This window comes from Somniosus microcephalus, chromosome 1, assembly GCF_052327205.1.
Source record: "Somniosus microcephalus isolate GS21.2 chromosome 1, FLI_Smic_1.0, whole genome shotgun sequence".
Taxonomy (NCBI): domain Eukaryota; kingdom Metazoa; phylum Chordata; class Chondrichthyes; order Squaliformes; family Somniosidae; genus Somniosus; species Somniosus microcephalus.
The window spans coordinates 8,319,932-8,343,275 of NC_140987.1; the positions used below are offsets into that span (position 1 = coordinate 8,319,932).

Consider the following 23,344-nt stretch of genomic DNA (forward strand, 5'->3'; position numbering starts at 1 on the left):
CTGAAGTCCATGTAAACCACATCCACAGCATTTCCCTCATCCACCCCCCTAGCCACCCCCTCGAAAAATTCAATCAGATTTGTCAGACATGATTTACCCTTGACAAAGCCATGCTGACTATCCCCGATTAATCCTTGCCTCTCCAAGTGGAGACTAATTTTGTCCCTCAGAATTTTTTCCAATAATTTCCCTACCACAGATTTTAGGCTCACTGGCCTGTAATTCCCTGGTTTATCCCTGCTACCCTTCTTGCATAATGGTACTACATTAGCTGTTCTCCAGTCCTCTGGTACATCCCCTGTGGCCAGAGAGGTTCTGAAAATTTGTGTCAGAGCCCCTGCAATCTCCTCCTTTGCCTCCCACAGCAGCCTGGGATACATCTCGTCCGGGCCTGGGGATTTATCCACTTTTTGGCCTGCTAAAACCGCTAGCACCTCCTCCCTCTCGATGCTAATATGTTCAAGTATGTCACAGTCCCCTTGCCCGATTTCTATGTCTGCATCGTCTCTCTCCATAGTGAACACAGATGCAAAAAATTCATTTAAAACCCCGCCTACATCATCTGGCTCTACACACAGATTGCCACTTTGGTCCCTAATGGGCCCTACCCTTTCCCTGGTTATCCTCTTGCCCTTAATATACTTATAAAACATCTTAGGATTTTCCTTTATTTTGCTCGCCAGTGTTATTTCATGGCCCCTCCTCGCCCTCCTAATTTCTTTTTTAAGTATGCCCCTGCACTTTTTATACTCCTCTAGGGCTTCTTCCGTCTTTAGTCTTTTGTAACTGCCAAAAGCCCCCCTTTTATTTCTAATGCATTTTTGTATATCCCTTGTCATCCAAGGTTCCCTTTGCTTGTTGGTCCCACCCTTGACCTTTACAGGAACATGTTGGCGTTGTACTCTCTCTATTTCCCTTCTGAAAGTCTCCCACTGTTTTGATGTGGATTTTCCTATAAGTAGCTGCTCCCAGTCCACTTTGGCCAGATCCTGCCTTATCATATTAAAATCGGCCTTCCCCCAATTTAGAACCCTTATTTCCAGGCCGTCTTTGTCTTTTTCCATGACCACCTTAAATCTCACCGAATTATGGTCACTATCGCCAAAATGCTCTCCTACTGACACTTCCACCACTTGCCCGGCTACATTCCCCAGAATTAGGTCCAGTATCGCCCCCTCTCTTGTAGAACTTTCTACATGTTGGCTCAAAAAGCTCTCCTGGATGCACTTTAAGAATTCTGCACCCTCTAAGCCTTTCACACTCTGACTATCCCAATTTATCCAGGGACGAATCACGTGTGCACAGTAGAAGGGGTATGGGATGTAAACGTGGGATTCCGGGCCGGGCAAAATCCGACAGGGAGAGATATATATGTGGGTGGGTCCAGCTCGGTGACAAACGGAGAGTGTAGGACAGGGTGTGGGATTTATGACCCAGGGGCTGGGAATAGAGAAAGCCATCAAACTCCCCAGCACACTGAGCGCAGAGCAGGCCGAGCTGGCGGCTGTAGCTTATGTGGTCAGGCATCCCAAGGAATTCCCAACCCCCTACACAATATGCTCAGACTCGATGTTCACGTGCAATTCTTGCACTGAGTATCTGGCAATATGGGCTAGACGAGAATTCAAGTCCGCCGACGGGAAACCGTTAGTAATCGCCCCACTGCTGAACACAATCCTGGGCGTTACGGGCAATAAAGGGGAGCATTACATTGAAAAAGTAAAGGCGCACTCAAAAACCGAGTCTAAATGGAAAGGTAACCAGAAGGCCGACGAGTTGGCAAAAAAGGGGCCAGGGAGGGAGTACTTTGGGACCCGTACCGATCTGGACAGATCGCGGCCATAAGGGATATGGAGGGCCCACAGGAGGTGAAGTTGCCCCAGGCCTGACCCAGGTTCAAGCACAAGATGCGGTTTTAAAAACCGTGATTAAGAAAAGGGTAGAAGAGGAACCAATGGAGGGTCCTTTTGGAGCAGCAGATATAGTGGTCAAAGAGGGGATGTTGTTTAAAGGGGAAAGGTGGATCGTGCCCACACAGCACCGAGAGGAATTTATGCAGCTAGCTCACGGGGGTCCGGGAGCTGGACATCCAGGGCCGGAAAATACCTGGAAGAAAGTTGAGGAGGTGGGTTGGTGGCCTCATCTCAGGGAAGAGGTGAAGGAATATTGCAGTGCGTGCCTAGTGTGCGCTGCAAATAATCCAGAACCCCACCGTAGAAAGGCACCGTTGGGATACATTAGGAGGGTAGAGGGACCATGGCATTCATAGAAACATAGAAACATAGAAGATAGGAGCAGGAGTAGGACATTCGGCCCCTCGAGCCTGCTCCGCCATTCAATGAGATCATGGCTGATCATCCAAATTCAGTACCCTGTTCCTGCCTTCTCTCCATATCCCTTGATCCCTTTAGCCGTAAGAAATATATTTAACTCCTTCTTGAATATATTTAATGAATTGGCCTCTACTGCCTTCTTTGGTAGAGAATTCCACAGGTTCACCACTCTCTGGGTGAAGAAACTCCTCCTCATCTCTGTCCTAAATGGCTTACCCCTTATCTTTAGACTGTGACCCCTGGTTCTGGACTCCCCCGCCATCAGGAACATCCTTCCTGCATCTAGTCTGTCTAGTCCTGTTAGAATTTTATAAGTTTCAATGAGATCCCCTCTCATTCTTCTAAACTCCAGCGAGTACAAGCCCAATCGACCCAATCTCTCCTCATATGTCATTCCTACCGTCCCAGGTATCAGCCTGGTGAATCTTCGCTGCACTCCTTCCATGGCAAGAACATCCTTCCTCAGATAAGGATCCTTAGATCCTCTATTCTATACAAATAGACTTCATTGGGCCCCTGCACACCACAAAAGCAGGCAACAAGTATTGTCTGGTGTTGGTGGATGTTTTCTCTAAGTGGGTTGAGGCCTTCCCTTGTCGAACCGCCACAGCGTTAAACACGGCTACGATCCTAGTAAGGGATGTATTCTCCCGATGGGGATTGCCCCAGGTGGTGGAATCAGATCAGGGGAGCCATTTCACAGGACAAGTCTTGCAGACCACCCTGAAACTTTTAGGGATACAGGGAAAATGGCATGTGGCCCACAACCCCCAATCATCGGGAATAGTGGAAAGGATGAACCGGACCTTAAAGGAAAGGCTTAGGAAGGAGATAGGGGGGTACCCAAAGAAATGGGACGAGGTCCTGCCTCTAGTTCTCATGAATATCCGGGCCAGCCTCTCCAAAAGCGCAGGGCACTCTCCGTATGAGCTGATGACCAGTAGGGCGGTGAGGACCCCGACTCACGTGTTGGTACCGGTCCTGACCGAAGCCCAAATGAGGGAGGTCAACCGGGACAGGTTCGTAAAAGACCTGCATGAGACCTTGAGGAAAGTACAATGGGAGAGATTGTGTAGAATGGGCCTTTACTCTCTGGAGTTTAGAAGAATGAGAAGTGATCTCATTAAAACATACAAGATTCTGAGGGGGATTGACAGGGTAGATGCTGAGAGGTTGTTTCCCCTGGCTGGAGTGTCTAGAACTAGGGGACATAGTCTCAGGATAAGGGGTCGGCCATTTAAGACCGAGATGAGGAGGAATTTCTTCACTCAGAGGGTGGTGAATCTTTGGAATTCTCTGCCCCAGGGGGCTGTGGATGCTGAGTCTTTGAGTATATTCAAGGCTGAGATCGATAGATTTTTGTACTCATGGGGAATCAAGGGATATGGAGATCGGGCGGAGTTGAGCTCGAAGATCAGCCATGATCTTATTGAATGGCGGAGCAGGCTCGAGGGGCCGTATGCCCGACTCCTGCTCCTAATTCTTATGTTCTTATACCATTCGGGAATCATGCTTGTGGTTGCAGAAATGCCTGTCTATGCTCCTAACTATGGAATCCCCTATGACTACTGCATTTCTGTTCTTTCTTTTTCCCCTGTGTGCAGTCAAATCTCTCGCGGTGCCGGGGGTTTGATTCCTACTGCATTCTTCCAAGGAGTCGTCACCCTCCCTGGTATTCAAAACTGAAAACCGGTTAGCGAGTGCCACTGGCTTGGGGGATTCCTGTGCTACCTGAGTCTTCCTCCTACCCTGTCTGGTGATCACCCACTCCCTCACCTCCTGCACCTTCTGTGGCAGTAGGGCGACCCCCTTCCAGGAAACTCTCGAACTCCCTGATGCACTGCAGTGACTCCAGCCGCTCCTCAAGCTGCGAATCTCACAGCGTGAGCTCGAGCAACTGGCAGAGCTTCGTGCACACCGTGATCCTGCTCTTGGATCACTGTCCAAACCCCCGGGTTAGGGAGAGGATAGCTCAGCCAGGGTCGCTGCTCTGATTACTATCCAGTGCCCCCATCGGAAAGGTGCATGTGTGTGATAGCATGGGCTTGGGCTTCGCTGTGAAAATTACAATGGTTCAATAACCTGTGATCTTCACTGTTTAGACTCTCGCATTAAGAATGGCCGCATGAGTGAAGGATCGGAGAGGGCCCAGTCATCATGGAACAATACCGACCCCCCGCCAGAGCCAGCACATTCACGACAGGGGAAGTGAAGGCTACAGGTACCGCCCCGCGCTGGGTACAGGCACCGCCCCGTGCTGGGTACAGGCACCGCCCCGCGCTGGGTACAGGCACCGCCCCGCGCTGGGTACAGGGACCGCCCCGCGCTGGGTACAGGCACCGCCCCGCGCTGGGTACAGGCACCACCCCGTGCTGGGTACAGGCACCGCCTCGCTCTGGGTACAGGCACCACCCCGCGCTGGGTACAGTCACCGCCCCACGCTGGGTACAGGCACCGCCCCGCTCTGGGTACTGGCACCGTCTCACGCTAGGTACAAGCACCGCCTCGCTCTGGGTACAGGCATCGCCCTGCGCAGGGTACAGGCACCGCCCCGCGCTGGGTACAGGCACCGCCCCGCGCTGGGTACAGGGACCGCCCCGCGCTGGGTACAGGCACCGCCCCGCGCTGGGTACAGGCACCACCCCGTGCTGGGTACAGGCACCGCCTCGCTCTGGGTACAGGCACCACCCCGCGCTGGGTACAGTCACCGCCCCACGCTGGGTACAGGCACCGCCCCGCTCTGGGTACTGGCACCGTCTCACGCTAGGTACAAGCACCGCCTCGCTCTGGGTACAGGCATCGCCCTGCGCAGGGTACAGGCACCGCCCCGCGCTGGGTACACGCACCGCCCTGCGCTGGGTACAGGCACCGCCTCGCGCTGGGTACAGGCACCGCCCCGCGCTGGGTACAGGCACTGCCATGCGCTGGGTACAGGCATCGCCCTGCGCAGGGTACAGGCACCGCCCCGCGCTGGGTACAGGCACCGCCTCGCGCTGGGTACAGGCACCGCCCCACGCTGGGTACAGGCACTGCCATGCGCTGGGTACAGGCACCGCCTCGCGCTGGGTACAGGCTCCGCCTCGCTCTGGGTACAGGCACCGCCTTGCGCTGGGTTCAGGCACCGCCTCGCGCTGGGTACAGGCTCCACCTCACGCTGGGTACAGGCACCGCCTTGCGCTGGGTACAGGCTCTGCCTCGCGTTGGGTACAGGAACTGCCCCGCGCTGGGTACACGCAGCGCCCTGCGCTGGGTACAGGCTCCGCCTCACGCTGGGTACAGGCACCGCCTTGCGCTGGGTACAGGCTCTGCCTCGCGTTGGGTACAGGCAGCGCCCTGCGCTGGGTACAGGCACCGCCTCGCGCTGTGTACAGGCACCGGCTCGCACTGGGTACAGGCACCGCCCCGCTCTGGGTACAGGCTCCGCCTCGCGCTGGTTACAGGCACCGCCTCGCGCTGGGTACAGGCACCGCCTCGCGCTGGGTACAGGCACCACCTTGCGCTGGGTACAGGCTGTGCCTCATGCTGGGTACAGGCACCACCTTGCGCTGGGTACAGGCTCCGCCTCGCTCTGGGCACAGGCACCGCCTCGCTCTGGGTACAGGCACCGCCTCGCGCTGGGTACAGGCTCCGCCTCGCTCTGGGCACAGTCACCGCCCCACGCTGGGTACAGGCACCGCCCCGCTCTGGGTACTGGCACCGTCTCACGCTAGGTACAAGCACCGCCTCGCTCTGGGTACAGGCATCGCCCTGCGCAGGGTACAGGCACCGCCCCGCGCTGGGTACACGCACCGCCCTGCGCTGGGTACAGGCACCGCCTCGCGTTGGGTACAGGCACCGCCCCGTGCTGGGTACAGGCACTGCCATGCGCTGGGTACAGGCATCGCCCTGCGCAGGGTACAGGCACCGCCCCGCGCTGGGTACAGGCACCGCCTCGCGCTGGGTACAGGCACCGCCCCGCGCTGGGTACAGGCACTGCCATGCGCTGGGTACAGGCACTGCCTCGCGCTGGGTACAGGCTCCGCCTCGCTCTGGGTACAGGCACCGCCTTGCGCTGGGTTCAGGCACCGCCTCGCGCTGGGTACAGGCTCCACCTTACGCTGGGTACAGGCTCCGCCTCGCTCTGGGCACAGGCACCGCCTCGCGCTGGGTACAGGCTCCGCCTCGCTCTGGGCACAGGCACCGCCTCGCGCTGGGTACAGGCACCACCTTGCGCTGGGTACAGGCTGTGCCTCACGCTGGGTACAGGCACCACCTTGCGCTGGGTACAGGCTCTGCCTCGCTCTGGGCACAGGCACCACCTCGCTCTGGGCACAGGCACCGCCTCGCGCTGGGTACAGGCACCGCCTTGCACTGGGTACAGGCACCGCCTTGCACTGGGTACAGGCTCCGCCTCGCGCTGGGTACAGGCACCATAAGCACTGATTCACGAGGAACATGTTGTCCTAATTGATCAGATCTGGTTCGGTCCAATCAGGTCACCTTTAAACATGGCCTCTCCATTCGAGCAGGCCAGGACATGTAAATTTTGATTGGGACAGAGGGGCGGAAGAGGAAAGACCCACCCCAAGAACTTTGGGCCGTGGAGTGGCCATTAGCACTATTAATAGCTGGAGTATAACACGTGGGAGGTATCAGCGCTGTGTTACAATGCACTTGGCTTAATACAGACCACTCCCATTACATGAGGTTCCATGATTCCCCTCTGAATATTTACTTCCTTCACAGGCCCTTTATCAGCACTTTACAGCAAAGAGCTGGGCACCTGTTCTAGGGTAGGAGACCAACATAACTCGAGACAGCCTGCCATTTTACAGATCTGTGAGGTTTCCCTTGGCTGTCAGGTGGTACTTCTTAGAGGTGGAGGGAAGTACTGAGTGGGGTGCCCTGGGGCTCAGTGCTGGGATTATTACTGTCTCTAACTTGCGTCAATGGCTTGGATGCAGAAACTCAATGTAAACTGGTTGAATTTGATGATGATATCAAACTAGGAGGAGCTCGGGAGTTGGAGGGGGCAGCTCTGAAATGATGGAATGAGGTGGACATAATTTGCAAGTGTGCAGAACAACGGAAGGTGGAATTTAAAGCGTAAGGTACAGTAAACAGGAAGGAAAAGTAGATAAAACACATACTTCATGAATGGTGTTAAAACAGATAAGGATGATGCTGAACGAGACCTAGGAGTCTCCGTCGAATGGACAGCCAACATGTCCAACCAATGCAGAGGAACAGTGAACAAAGCCCGTAATATGTTGAACAGCATCGTTAGAACAGTAGAATAAAAGTCAGAGGGGATAACGGTCACACTCTATAGGGTCTCTGGTCAGACCCACCTTGAGCACTGTGTCCAGCTCTGGTCAGACCCACCTTGAGCACTGTGTCCAGTCCTGGTCAGACCCACCTTGAGCGCTGTGTCCAGTTCTGGTCAGACCCACCTTGAGCACTGTGTCCAGTTCTGGTCAGTCCCACCTTGAGCACTGTGTCCAGTTCTGGTCAGACCCACCTTGAGCACTGTGTCCATTTCTGGTCAGACCCACCTTGAGCACTGTGTCCAGTTCTGGTCAGTCCCACCTTGAGCACTGTGTCCAGTTCTAGTCAGACCCACCTTGGTGTCCAGTTCTGGTCAGACCCACCTTGAGCACTGTGTCCAGTTCTGGTCAGTCCCACCTTGAGCACTGTGTCCAGTTCTGGTCAGACCCACCTTGAGCACTGTGTCCAGTTCTGGTCAGATCCACCTTGAGCATTGTGTCCAGTTCTGGTCAGACCCAACTTGAGCACTGTGTCCAGTTCTGGTCAGTCCCACCTTGAGCACTGTGTCCAGTTCTGGTCAGACCCAGCTTGAGCACTGTGTCCAGTTCTGGTCAGACCCAACTTGAGCACTGTGTCCAGTTCTGGTCAGTCCCACCTTGAGCACTGTGTCCAATTCTGGTCAGTCCCACCGTGAGCACTGTGTCCAGTTCTGGTCAGTCCCACCTTGAGCACTGTGTCCAGTTCTGGTCAGTCCCACCGTGAGCACTGTGTCCAGTTCGGGTTACCGAGACACAAGGAAGATATTTAAGTGCTGCTGATGATGCTGAGAAGAGGCATGAATCTAATCCCCAGATTCAAGACTCTGGGTTATCGCCAACGTCTGGAGAGGCCTGGCCCTTTTTTAAATTTACCTCCTAACTCCCTATATTCAGCTTTTAGGACCTCATCCCAGTTTTTACCTATATCGTTGGTACCTATATGCACAACGACAACTGGCTGTTCACCCTCCCCTTCCAAAACTGAGACCACACCTCGAGTACTGTGTACAGTTTTGGTCGCCTCATCTGAGGAAGGATGTTCTTGCCATGGAGGGGGTGCAGCGGCGATTCACCAGGCTGATACCAGGAATGGCGGGAATGACCTATGAGGAGAGACTATGTAGTTTAGGGATGTACACACTGGAGTTTAGAAGATTGAGAGGGGACCTCATAGAAGTGTATAAAATTCTGACAGGTCTAGACAGACTGGATGCAGAAGGAATGTTTCCCTTGGCGGGTGAGAACAGAACTAGAGGACATAATTTAAGGATAAGGGCTAAACCATTTAGGACAGAGATGAGGGGGAATTTCTTCACTCAGAGAGTGGTGAACCTGTGGAACTCATTGCCACAGAGGGCAGTGTACGCCAGCTCATTAAATATATTTAAGAGGGAATTAGATATATTTCTACGGGCAAAAGGGGTTAAGGGTTACGGAGAGAAGGCGGGGACGGGATACTGAATTAAAGGATCAGCCATGATCTCATCGAATGGCGGAGCAGGCACGAAGGGCCGAATGGCCTACTCCTGCTCCTATCTTCTATGTATCTATGTATCTATGTAAAATGCTCTGTAGCCTCTCTGAGACATCCTTGACCCTTGCACCAGGGAGGCAACTGATGTGCCTCAATAAATCCGAGACTCAATGTTAGCGGAACAAAACAAGGCTTTTATTAACTTAGAAGGTAACACACAGTGGAGAGGTATCTTCCATCCAGAGGTCTGCTGTACTGGATGTGAGGCAGGCTGGGCCTGCTTACATAGGGGCCAGGTATGGGCGGAGCCCTACACACAATACAATACAATGGTGAGGAAACGGAACTAAGGTAAGGGAAATGAAACTGAAACCAAACCACAGTCACAGGCAGAGAATACCGATGAGTGATGAATGGCATATTTCATCACAGCAACATACCATCCTGGAGTCTCGTTTGCGGCCGCAGAAACGCCTATCTATTCCCCTTACAATAGAATCCCCTATCACTATAGCCCTCTCGCTCTTTTCCCTCCCGTCCTGTGCAGCAGAACCACCCACGGTGCCAGGAAGTTGGCTGCTGCTGCCTTCCTCTGATAAGCATCTCCCTCACCAATATCCAAAGCGGTTTATCTGTTTGAGAGGGGGATGGTCACAGGGGACCCCTGCACTACCTGCCTGCTAGGGGGCATAATTTCAGAATAAGGGAGCACCCTTTTAAATCGGAAATGAGGAGGAATTTCTTCTCAGAGGGTCGTGAATCTTTGGAATTCTCTTCCCCAGAGAGCTGTGGAGGTTGGGTCATTGAATATATTTAAGGTGGAGATAGACAGATTTTTGAACGATAAGGGAGTCGAGCGTTATGGGGAGCGGGCAGGGAAGTGGAGTTGAGGCCAAGATCAGATCAGTTATGATCTTATTGAACAGCGGAGCAGGCCCGAGGGGCCGAATGGCCGACTCCTGCTCCTATTTCTTATGTTCTTATGTTCTGATGAGCCCACCTATCCACTGTATTCCCTTGGTGTGTTTCTAATAACCCTGAATCCCATTTGTTGATAAGAACCTGTCTAGTTCCTTCTTGAAACCCATTCAGGTTTCTTGTTCCATTATCCCGTGCTTTTAAAATCATCTAGCTGTTTGATTTAGGTGCCTGCGTAGCCCAGTGGTAGCACGTACTCTAAGCTGACACTTCAGTGCCATATTGAGGGAGTGCGGCACTGTCAGAGGTGCCGTCTTTTGGATGAGACGTTAAACCAAGGCTCCATCTGTCCTCTCAGGTGGACTTAAAAATCCCATGGCCAGTATTTTGAAGAAGGGTAGGGGAGTTCCCCTGGGCCAACATTTATCCCTCAACCAACACCACTAAAAAAACCAGATTATCTGGTCATTATTTCATCGCTATTTGTGGGAGCTTGCTGTGCGCAAATTGGCTGCTGCGTTTCCTACATTGCAGCAGCGATTACACTTTAAGGAAGTGCTTCATTGGCTGTAAAGTGCTTTGGGATGTCCTGATGTTGTGAAGGGTCTATCAATGCAAGTTCTTGATGCACTACTGAGAAATTGGAGGGCGTAAATCAAAATTGCCTTGTGCTATTGTTTACCTGGTATCAACATTGGAAAGTTGGTCTTTGCTAAATTCAGCAGCAACCTTTCAGTCGGTCCTTTATCCTTCAACATTGTCCTTGTAATGACCAGACCCTAAACTATTCACCCATTTTTGACGGCAGCACATGGATTGGATCTCACGGTGCAATATCCTCACTGTTTAACAAAAAATCAATTTGTTTGTGTTTCTAGGTGACATGTGTGAGCATGTTTGTCTATCAAGCTCCAATAGCTCATGTTTGCAAATAGAAGACAATGGGGTAATAAAACGAAGTAATTTAATGTCGGGAGCCGGATAAGAAACAAAAAGGGGAATAAATCTCAGGATTATCATCCAGGGTCATTTCTCACCTTGAAGAAGGAGCTGGCTTGACATCTGTTGTGAGGGCGGATTGAAGGTTATCGTCAGCAGCTGTCCAGTGAAGGGGCAGTGTTACTTGTGTCCATTGCTTCTTAGTATTACTAATTGGCATCTCATTCTACTCTCTAAAGTGCCTCGGGGCACTAACCATGTGAACAGTGTGTTATAAACCCAGTTTATCTGGGGAGAATCCTGGCGCTAAACCGGGGAGGCAGTTCCCAAAATAGTCATTCTCAATGTCAATTGAAAATGAAAGTTCTTTAAACTTCCGGGGAGCGAAGGGTTAACACTGTGCTGATTGGTTGAGAGTTCTAACACCTGTGATTGAAAGGCGATCCAGTTGTTTCTTGGCAAGCCGTGTGGTAATGAGAGTTTGGGAGTTAAGTACTTCCAAAATAAAGCCTATTATAACCCAAGGCCTAGAAATTGAGTTTTGGCTTAGCCAGGGCTTTAGCGCCGGAAGTTAGTGCCGGCGCTAAGTCCCCCTGCGCGCGCCAAAAATTCAGCAGGGCCGCGCCCAAACGGCTGCCGGCGCTACTGAAGGGTCTTTGCGGCGGTAAATCGGCGCTAACTGCCGTTTCGCGCCGCAATTCCGGCGCTGCGGCAGCCGATGCGGTGCGGCAGGCTCGGGAAGTGCAGGCCTCCTCCTTCCCTTAAGGAGGAGCTGCCTGCACCCGATCGCGGCCCGCGAAAATCTTTTAAAAAATGAGCCCGGCACCTCGGACAAGTGCCGGGCTTGCTTCTGTTCCGGGGGGGGGGGGGGGGGGGAAGTCCGGGGAGGGAGCTGCGGCCAGGCGGCCGGCGGGAAAGCGGCCGGCCGCCGCGGGGCCTTTAATGCGCCGGCGCAAAGACTCGTAAGACTCTGTTGCCAGAGTCTTAGTTGCGGCTGTCACGGGCGAGGCGGCCGCAACTGAATTTCGGCGCTGGGGCCCGTCGGCATGGCAACCGGGACGCTGCGCACACCGATGACGTCATCGGTGCCGGCGCAGCGCTACCAGTCTACCGCGGCGTAAGGGCCCCAGGCAATTTCGGCGCCGGCGCCAAATGCAGCGCTAGGCCCTCTAGCGCCGCAAAATCGGCGCTAAGGGCACTCAATTTCTAGGCCAAGTTAATTACTGTGCCATTAATGTGCAGCCATTCTGTTTGTTAAAGTGTTATTTAGACCCACTTGTGCCTCAGTAGTCAGTGATTATTCAACAGGTTTCACATTCTGCACGTGTGTGTCTTGGTGCCACCCACAATTATCAACGCCTGCTATTATTTTATTTTGTCGTGGTATATAAATGGCGTGAGTCACACAACACGAGTCGCCATCTCTGATTGGAGGTATTCCCGGAGCTTTCATCACGTGACCTGCTGGATCCAACCGCCTTTTTCCCCCGTCTCCAATATTTTTATAAATGAATGAAAGTGGTCAAAGAAAATGGAAATAAAAAATCATTTTCTTTAATGCTCTGGTGACTTTTATCCCAGGTTTGCTCAAAGCTGCAATTGGGAATGATAGCATAGTGGTTATGGTACCAGACTAGCAATCCAGAGACAGACTTAGATTAAACAATCAGAGAGACATGAGTTTAAATCCCACCACATGGCAGCTGGGGAAATTAAATTCAGTCACGTCAATAAACCTGGAATAAAAAGCTACCATCAGTAATGATGACCATGAAACTATTGGATTGCGCTAAAATCCCACCTTGTTCACTAATGTCCTTTAGGGAAGGAAATCTGCTGGCCTATATGTGACTCCAGACCCTGCTGGCCTCTATGTGCTCCCTGTGGGAGCACCTTCGCCTCACGGACTGCAGCGGTTCAAGAAGGCAGCTCACCACCACCTTCGCAAGGGCAATTAGGGATGGGCAATAAACGCTGGCCTTGCCAGCGAAGCCCACATCCCATGAACGAATAAAAAAAAATCCAGGAGATTAAATTCCTGGAGACTCCGGGACATCCTGCAGAGTTGGAAACCCAACACACGACTCTGCCTCTCAGTACATGCCAAGTGTTGTCTTGTTTCCCCCACTCAATTCTTCACCCCCAGCCCCTCCCCACTAGTATTTGTTTTTGTACCAATTCACTACTTTGTTGGTTAATTGTGTTTGGAGGAGTTCCTTGACGTGGCCTGGGACTTTGAAAGTGCCACTGGTGTTTTAGTGACTGAATAAGTCCAATCCAGGTTTTACTGACTGGGGGATTTGGCAATTTAGTTACTGGAACTTTGGGGATCACATGACAGAATTCCACCAACTTATAATTCCATCCACTGTAACTTTCAGAAGGGAATTAGGTAAATGCTTGAAAAGGAAAAATTTGCTGGGCTATGGGGAAAGAGCGGGAGAGTGGGGCTAATTGGATAGTGCATTCAAAGAGCTGGCAGAGGCACGATGGGCTGAATGGCCTCCTTCTGTGCTGTATGATCTTGGCCAGTCCCTGAGAGGACATTACCAGCTACAGTGAGAGTTAGTGGTTAGTTTAGATTGTCATGTGTTGGGAGTTGGAGAGCAAATGGCCAGAGGTTTTTCCTGAATTGGCCATGTTTCTTTGTCTGTTTCCAGAGATAGCGTAACTGGTAGGTGGGACGGCAGCATGTGCGGCCCTACTGTCTACTGGATGGGGTGAGCTTAATGGGCCTGATAGTCTTCATCTACTTTAGTATGTCTTTTTGTATGTTTGTATGTGCAGACTGGGGAATCAATCTGGGTCCAGCCTAGTGTGTGGCTCAAAGAGTTCACCCAGTCAGTAACTGAGCCCAGGGACAATCAGAACTCATCTCTTCCCCTTTCTGTTCCCTTCAATGATCCGTGCACAAACCAGGAGACACACAGTAAGTTTGTTCATTTTCAATCCATGTTTATTTTCAGATGTTAAACTTCTCACATTTCAGTTATTGAAAGATGACTTGTACACGAAAAGACTCTCTGGTCCATCCAGCCTTGTCCATCGCAATACATACACCCCCCACCATGTGATCTCCTGGGAGAGGCGAAAAACCAGACATAAAAACCCAGGCCAATTTGGGAAAAAAATCTGGGAAATTCCTCTCCGACCCCCTTAGGCGATCGAAACTAGACCAGGAGATCATTATGGCCCAAATATTCTAAGACAATTACTTTCTCACTTCAACTCTGCTAACATCAATTGAACACAATCCCCAGGAGCCTGGTCTTCAACAATCTCCAGTCTAGTTCTGTAGCAGCAGTCACAAACCCAATATTCAGCGATGGCGAGAGACTGGTTGGCAGGTTGTCTAGAGTTACCATTTCTGTCATTCCAGGTTGAACGAAAACTGTCCCCAATCTTTTCTTTAAAGTGTTAACTGTGACACCGTTTAATTTGCTGGGAACATCCGTTCCTAAACATTGACAGGCCGAATTGGGGGTGGAATATGGATCTAATTACTGGGATGCATCGGCACAATTTGCCTGGGGAAAATCTCTTAAGGCGTGACCTTCCCTGTTAAGACATTTTGTTAAGACATCCTAACTTTGAAGGACAAACCCACTTGTTTTTCCCCTCCCTCCCCGACTCCCGTGCAGTGTTAACTTGTAGCACACCCCAGAACCCAATTTGTTGACACCCAAAGACAACCCAGAACGAGGAAAAGACATACCAACACTCCCCACTAGACCCAAGAGACAACCAGGTGGGTGGCAAATGCCACGTCACTTGAAGAATGAAGAGGAGCTTACAAGGGAGCAGCTGACATGGGAACAGCTGACAAGGGAGCTGTGATCTTCATTCAGGCATTCTGCACACACAGCTGGCGACTAACCAAGTAGTACTGAGGACGAGGAAGGTGGAGGTACTTGTATGGGAACAGAGGCTTAAATGACCAAGACAGACACAATAAAGTGAGCATTACCCAGGAGTGCCGCACTGCTGGTATACCCTAACCTGACGGGCATTCCATCTCAACTGCCAGGCCATCAATCAGAAGCTGGCAGGATCCAAATCCAGATCCTGACGGTTCAGCTTACTGTTTGGATCTGGCGCTGGCACCCATGAATAATACCCACTTTGATCTATTTGTCCTGGGAGCCGGAGAATCTGTTCGCTTGCAGGTACAGTCCGCCCTCCTCACCCTGAGTACCAGTTGGACAGTGTCCAGCAGTGTGTGGAGGATGTCAGAATGAAAAATTCCCTAAAAAAGGTAGGGTCCTCTATACTCTAAAAATGACTTGGATTTCTCCCGTGGGCTCCTGAAATCAAAGTGTATATTCAACACCCGGGTGTCCCTGAAACACGGCTTCTGAGGTAACCAAAGGGTTAACCAGAACCACTACCTGCTGCAATTTCCTGGAGCATCCTGGAGATCAGGCAACCCTGAGCAACAGAATCCAGAAACAAAAGCACGAAAGACTGTCAGGCCTCCGCCCCGACAGCCTGAGGTCCTCCAGCAGATTGGTGATTATCTGGTGATGCGAGCAAGTCGATCGGCCTGGTAAACCCCCCAAGTCCTGAAGATGTTCTGGACTACCTCAGTGTGGATCATCCACTAGTTAGGGTGGACTACAGAGCAGCTGAGTGTGCCGACTGTTGTGTTGTCCTCCCCGGGCCAAATGTGGCACCAAGAGTGTCACCCCGTCGTTCAAGCACCAATGGGAAGCAATGCGTCATCTTGACAGAGGGACCCAGGAAGGAGGGTCCCACCCTGTTTGCTGACTTACCGGACCCTTGTCATATTGTCTGTCTGCAGACACACTGACTTACCCTGCACCGAGTCTGAAAGTGGAGATGTCCTATTATACCGTTCACACCCCGAGCCTGTTGAAATGCCAAGTGAAATCACTGGCTGAGAAGACCATTCATCCTGAATGTGGCTCCCACCCATATGTCAAAGCATTAGCTGAAGAGCCTGATGGCTGTAGCACCAATGTATGGAGAACACTGTGCTCCCAGGACCACCAGCGCTAGTTCAGATGCTGTGACAAAGGAGACCTGTGGATACATTACTGGCAGAGTGATGGTCATCCAGAAGGCTCAACTGGAGAAATACCCCCAACAGTTGAGCCTTCTGGATGACGATCACTCGCTCTCAGTGTGGATGGTAGAAGACCTGCCAGTATGCCCACTAGTAGATGGTTCCTCTGATGGACAAACCAAACACCCAGGGTGATCCACTTCCACAGGGAAGTACTGGAAATAGCCCACCCACACAACTCTGAGGTGGGCTATCCAGGCATGATCACTGCTGGGGGAGGTGGAGCTGGACAGGGTCTCGAATGTTACTTGTGAGCTACCTGCATTCCAGGTCCTAATCTGGAATGACGGGCTAGCAAGATACAAAGGACATTGTGCTCCGGATAAGGCCTTGAATAGGCTGGTGGGGGTGAATGGATTGGTGGTGGTGAGTGGACTGGTGTTGGCGAGTGGAAGGGGCCTATAGATGGGGTGGGCTAAGCTACAAAGTGAGCAGTGCCCTCCCACCCTTGTGTGTCAATTCGGGAATGCCTGAAGGTTCTGCTACAGCAGATCCTCCACTTGCTCGCCAAAGAAGCCCTCAGCACCAATGGGCATCTGCAGAACCTGAAGGATCCCCAAGGTGTGAGGACAAACTAAGTGGCGATGCAAGATCCACTGGACGATAGATCCTGCTCCTACATTGAGAGCACCCACACAGTCTGCTGCTGCAGCAGATGCTCTCTGAAGGTGGTCCTCTCTGGCAGGGATTGCTCCCTCAACTCACCTACTGGTCAGTGAAGCCAGCCCCAGTGGATTTGATGGCAGGGAATTCGGGATATGCGCCAAACCCTGCAGGAAGGTCCGCCAGACCCACACGTCCCACCATTTGGATTCTGGTGGGTGGAACAGGACTAGTTTCCTGGGCAGTTCCCTTCCTTCTGAGGCTTTCACGACTGAAGTTCACCAGCTGTACCAGCGAACCTTAAGTTGTGAGGCAGAGTGGCGGGGCTGTCTACCTTGGCCATAACTGGGGCGCGCCTATCAAGTCCGCCCAAACCGCCTTGGAAATTGGGAGGGGTAATCCAACAAAGGTCGATGCCTGAGGCCTTTGCAAGACCCCAGGTAAAGACTCAACCCCCACAAGTGATGGGACTTCCGGAGCTCTCAGTTTCAGACTCGAAGTCACCCTTGTTTTGAATACATGGAAAAACCTCAACGCACGGAAGCCGTGGTCAACTCAGGCTCCCAGTTTGGTTTCTGGAGCACACGCACCCTCCCTGGGAGTGCCTCTCGAGTGTCGTAGGGAGCGGCTGAAGGTGGGTCCACAGTGGTGGGTGGGAGCCACAGATCTATAAATCGAGATCTGCAGCTGCACTCACCAAAGTGGACATCACCCGCAGCATAGGTGACCCTGTGAAGGGTCGAGTCCACCGAGGGTGGTGCCCCCAAATGAGCTGGCGCCAACTGGAGACAATGTCCCGGGGCTGCGTTGGTGTCACCAGAGGGGACGGGTGCCTCTGGGGAAGGACACACCAACAGTAGCTGGTGGCGCTTGGGGGAACCAGCCTGATTCTGGCACCAGTAGGCACAGACACCTCCGAACCAGCTGGTGCCAGAGGAGGACTCTTCCTCTATCCTGGGAGGCCTCAGTACAAGTGGTACCGGGGTTTCACCCGATGTAGTTGACTGGGATGGATTGGCTTTTACCAGCTAGTCCCATTCCACACCATCGAGGCAACAACCGGAGCGTCCACCCTTGAGACTTTCCTGTTCAGTCCCAACACTTGGACCACCGGTCGACATCGGTCGGAGATGACTGTATGGACTGGGCCCTATCCAGTGCCAGTGCAGTTAACCCCGAGCAATGCCGAACTGAGCCTGGAGTTGGAGCAGGGTTGGTGCTTGATGCCGATGCGGGGACCTGAGGGCTGGACGTGAAGGTCCAGCCCAGGGGAGAACTAGGGAGGAGGGAGAGTGGCGTGGGAAATTTTTAAAAATGGGAAAGAAACGTGCCAGAAGGGAAAGAGTTGGTTTAACACCATCTCCAATCATTGGCTGCGAGTTTAAATGGATCTGTTATTGGCTGTCAAATAAAGAAATTAAAAGATGTACAGTTGACACTAAAGAAATGGATGGGTTGAGGGGTATTTCAGTGTTGCTGTTTCCTCCTTTGTGGTATCTCTGCTGGCATTGATGTGATGTCGGGATGTGTGATCCAGTTGTCTTCGTGGTTTTGTTACTGACAACTTTAGTCTGTTGGTAGTTTGATGAAACCGTCCATTTCCTCTCACTCGTCCTGACACCAACCTGTACCTGTGGCAGAAGAAGAAATGACAAAAATCACTGGATTGCAACAAGGACAATGACGGGCATTTTATCGCTCCCCTCGTATAGTAAACCAATATAACCTGTAAAAGGATTTATCAAATTCCCTTTAAAAAGTCAACACCTGGGCCAGCATCGAGCTGTGTGGGCAGGTACCAAGCTCGGTCAAGGCAGCTTCAGTGGCATTACTGCCCAGGAGTACATTCTTCGAGTCTTAACCCTGAGCTCTCAGTACTGGTGAACACTTTGGGAAACTGATTATTCAGTTGTTCACTCTCCCTGTCAGCCTCTCCTCTTATTTAGACCCGTTCATTCAACACCAATCAGCGGTTTCAAGAGGGACGCTCTTGACTTTTTAAATGGTCGGGCTGAGCTGTCCCACAGACTATCCCCGTGTCCAGGACAAGTTGATCAGAACAACCAGCATGTACTGACCTGCTTTCAGTTTCCAGGATTTGAGCCTTTATATCTGCACGGATTTTGCTGTAACTGACTCTGACTTTCACGGGGAATGATATAAGCTGGAAGTACAGCTCCAAACACAGTTAGTCACAGTCAGTAAATCGTTGTCTATATTTACAGATCAGGGAATGAGCATTAAACTCCAGGACTGGGAGGAGCCGGTCAGTGAGGAGTGGGGCTCAGTAACCATCAGTAACCAGGCTCCGGGACCCAGACTACCTATGAGCAACGCTGTGGAAGAACTACCAATAACAAACTGAACTATTCCACCTGACTGTGCATCAATATTACTGTATCTGATAAACTGTTCATATTGCTCATTATGACTTTCACTAATAATACAAGATAAACAGGTTAAGACATAGAAACATAGAAACATAGAAGATAGGAGCAGGAATAGGCCATTCGGCCCCTCGAGCCTGCTCCGCCATTTAATGAGATCATGGCTGATCATCCAAATTCAGTACCCTGTCCCTGCCTTCTCCCCATATCCCTTGATCCCTTTAGCCTCAAGAAATATATCCAACTCCTTGAATATATTTAATGAATTGGCCTCAACTGCCTTCTGTGGTAGAGAATTCCACAGGTTCACCACTCTCTGGGTGAAGAAATTCCTCCTCATCTCTGTCCTAAATGGCTTACCCCTTATCCTTAGACAGTGACTACTGGTTCTGGACTCCCCCGACCATCGGGAATATCCTTCCTGCATCTAGTCTGTCTAGTCCTGTTAGAATTTTATGAGTTTCAATGAGATCCCCTCATTCTTCTAAACTCCAGCGAGTATAAGCCCAATCGCCCCAATCTCTCCTCATACGTCCATTCCTGCTATCCCAGAAAGACAAACCTTTCAAAGTTCACGAATTCTGTCCAAGCCGCTGGTTGATGATGTTTCAATTGTTCGTGTTGTCTTCACAGAGCAAAGCTGTTCAGATGTTCGAGCCGACCGCATTCAGTCCTAGAAAGATCAGCCAGTTGGTCAGACTCTGTGCAGTTCCCTTGCCTTCACAAACTGTATCTCCTCCTGGCTAATATTTATCTACTTTACAAAGCTATTGTGATGTCTCATCTCAGTGTGATGCGCAGTGTGAGGCTTACTCTGTGATGTCACGGCTTGACCCGTCCAATTAAAGTGGCCTCACATTGAAACCATACTTGTTTCGCTAGAAAGCAGTAACAGGTTTCCATGTGGTTACGACCCAGAGCACAGGGTGCATGGGCGATGGGCAGTGATGGGATTGTTTGCCTTCTACCAATTATGTTAAGTAATTGCATATATTTAAAGCAACAGGAGTCGGCCATTCAGCCCCTCGAGCCTGCTCCAACATTCAATTAGACCATGGCTGCTCTGCACCTCAAATCCATTTACCTGTCTTTGATTGATATCTCTTGATCAACTTAGGAACAGGAGGAGGCCTTTCAGCCCCTCGAGCCTGCTCCAGCATTCAATTAGACCATGGCTGCTCTGCACCTCAAATCCATTTACCTGTCTTTGATTGATATCTCTTGATCAACTTAGGAACAGGAGGAGGCCTTTCAGCTCCTCGAGTCTGTTCTGCCATTCAATTCAAGCATGGCTGACCTGTATGTTAATTCCATTTCCCCGCCTTGGTTCCACATCCCTTAAAACTCTTGCCTAACAAAAATCTATCAATCTCATTTTTGAAGTTTTCAATTGACCCCCAGCCTCAATAGCTATGGGGGGAGAGAGTTCCACAATTCCGCTAGCCTTTGGGAGAAGAAGTGCTTCCTGACATCACATCCCTGACCAGGCTAACTCTAATTTTAAGCTCATGCCCCTTTGTTCTGGATTTCCCCACCAGAGGAAATAGTTTTTATCGATCTACCCTACCAACTCTTTGAACATCTTAAACACCTCAATTATATCACTGTTTAATATTCTATACTAGAGGGAATACAAGCCCAGTCTGTGCAACCTGTCCTCATAATTTAACCCTCTGGAAGTCCACACATACAAGATCCAGAGACACTCCCTTGTCCATGTTACTGACCTCCTCCGAAAGGTCATTAGATCAGTCAGACATGACCGGCCCTTCACAAATCCATGCTGACACTCATTGACTACCTATGAGCAATGGCATGGGAGGTCTACCAATGATAAGTGGTTGTCTACATTTACAGATCAGGGAGTGAGCACCAAAATCAAGGGCTGGGAGGAGCCCGTCAACAGTGAGGAGCTGAGAGTGGGGCTCAGTAACCAAGCTCTCGGCCCCAGACTGCCTGTGAGCAACGCCATGGAAGATCTACCAATAACAATGAACTATTCCACCCGACTGTGCACCAACATTACTGTATCTGTTAAACTGTTCATATTGCTCACTGCGACTGTCACTAATAATACACGATCAACAGGTTAAGACAAACCTTTCCAAGTTCACCAGCGTCTGTCCAATCTGCTGCTTGATGATGTTTTCATTGTTCATGTTCCCTTCACAAAGCAAAGAACATAAGAACATAAGACGTAGGAGCAGGGGTAGGCCATTCAGCCCCTCGAGCCTGCTCCGCCATTCAATAAGATCAAGGCTGATCTAATCTTGACCTTAACTCCACTTCGCTGCCCGCTCCCCATAACCCTTGACTCCCTTACAATTCAAAAATATGTTTATCTCCACCTTAAATATATTCAATGACCCAGCCTCCACAGCTCTCTGGGGAAGAGAATTCCAAAGATTCACGACCCTCTGAGAGAAGAAATTCCTCCTCATTTCTGATTTAAAAGGATGGCCCCTTATTCTGAAATTATGCCCCCTAGTTCTAGATTCCTCCATGAGGGGAAACATCCGCTCTGCATCTACCCTGTCAAGCCCCCTCAGAATCTTATGGCCTAGAAATTGGGTATAGCCCCGCTTGGGGCGTTAGAATTGGCGCAGCGCAAAGTTTATAGCCAGTCGCAACTTATCGCCACCTGGCGCGATATTGGGTTACATCGCCCCTAAAGGTGATTGAGGCGCGAATTCAAGCATTACACGGGACTCCTAAGGCGCTAAACTTCCGGCGCAACCCAATATCGGAGCGGACGGGCGCAGCGCAGGTGCTCTCAATTACCGATGACCACGAGACTTCCAGGCCAGCTCTTAAAGGGGTGGGTCAGTCAGCTTCAGCATCCACACTCTGCGCCTTGCAGGCCTCAGAATCGGTGCAGGCCCTTCTCTGGTGCTAAAAACTTGGACCAGATGGAGAAGGTGAGACAGAGAGCAGAGCGCTTCACCAATGAGGCTCTGGAGCAATTGGTGGCCGCAGTGGAGCGCCGGCGAGTTGTTCTCTACCCAGACAATGGCAGGAGGCCGAATCATAAGGACTACCGACGAGCTTGGAGGGATGTATGCCAGAGGGTCAACTCCAGCAGCATGGTGACCAGGAACCCTGACCAATGCAGAAAGAAATTCAACGACCTCACTCAGGTCGTGAGGGTGGGTGTTTTTTCTGCAAACTTCTGCATCCCTTCATTTGCACCTGATTTTATGGCTACAGGGTGGCCTGTGCCCCATTGGCGATCTGCCAGCAAGCACCCATGGCCCTTTCTGGGCACACACATGCACATTTGACTCAAGGCGTCATGTAAGGGCACTTGCACCATGGGGGGCATGAGATGATCACTCAGGGCATCATGTAAGGGCTCTTCCACCATGGGGGCATGAGATGATCACTCAGGGCATCAGGTAACATAACTTCCCCTCCTTTCCCCTGTAGTCCAAGCTGGCGAGGATTGGCAAAGACCAGCTTCGCACCGGTGGAGGACCTCCACAAGTGGTCACTCTCACGGATCTCGAGGAGACAGTCCACCAGATTCTTGGAGGACATCTGAGTAGTCCGGTAACCACTGCAGCTGCCGACCCCATTGTCGACAGCGATGGTAAGGTTCTCACCTTTTACAACTGTCTCCTTCCACTTGTTCCCCCCGCCAGCATGCTTTCTCACTGTGGGCCCATGTCATAGCCTTGCCGCAATCTGGCATCCCTTGCTGCCAAGCTGTCCTTTTGCTAAAGCCACTCTTCCACCTCCCTGCTTTCAGATGCTGCATCACCAGCTCGGGAGCCAGGCCCTCAAGCTGCCAGTGCCAGTGCCTCCGAAGGCTCAATGAGAAAAGTACTTTCCAACAGAAGGTCAGCAACTCTCTCCAGCAACGATCAGAATGGCCAGCCCAAATGGCTGCAGCTTTTATACTAGTGCTGTCCCCTTTAAATAGCGCCCCCTGAGTCCGAGAAGGGCCTGGGAACGCTCCATCCAACTGTCACTAATAGCGCCAGGAGGAAAGGTTGCGGGTGCCACCGAATATCCGGTCCAGGGCGCCAAAAAGGCGTTGCACACTGAAATGATGTCATGATCTGCCTGCGCCCACGGGCGCGTGCAGAGTTAGCGCCGGCGCTAAAAGGATACTCAATATGGGAGGTGGCGCTATATTCACTGCGCCCGCCCGAAAATTGGGTAACGCCCCAATTCTCGTGCTCTTTAGGCGCTAATTGCTGGCGCTACCAACCGAATTTCTAGGCCTATATGTTTTAATAAGATTCCGTCTCATTCTTCTAAACTCCAATGAGTATAGGTACAACCTGCTCAACCTTTCTTCATAAGACACACTCTCC

The 23,344-nt window shown here is 51.4% G+C and overlaps 1 long non-coding RNA gene across 1 annotated transcript; it reads right to left on the reverse strand.

The window, feature by feature from the left end:
- Positions 1-16,620: 16,620 nt before the first annotated feature.
- LOC147123912 (uncharacterized) lies at positions 16,621-21,432 on the reverse strand. Its single transcript, XR_015073254.1, has 3 exons — positions 21,126-21,432; positions 19,588-19,698; positions 16,621-18,269 (listed from the first exon to the last, which is right to left on the reverse strand). It is a non-coding gene; the product is annotated as an uncharacterized LOC147123912 (long non-coding RNA).
- Between the last annotated feature and the right edge of the window lie 1,912 nt (positions 21,433-23,344).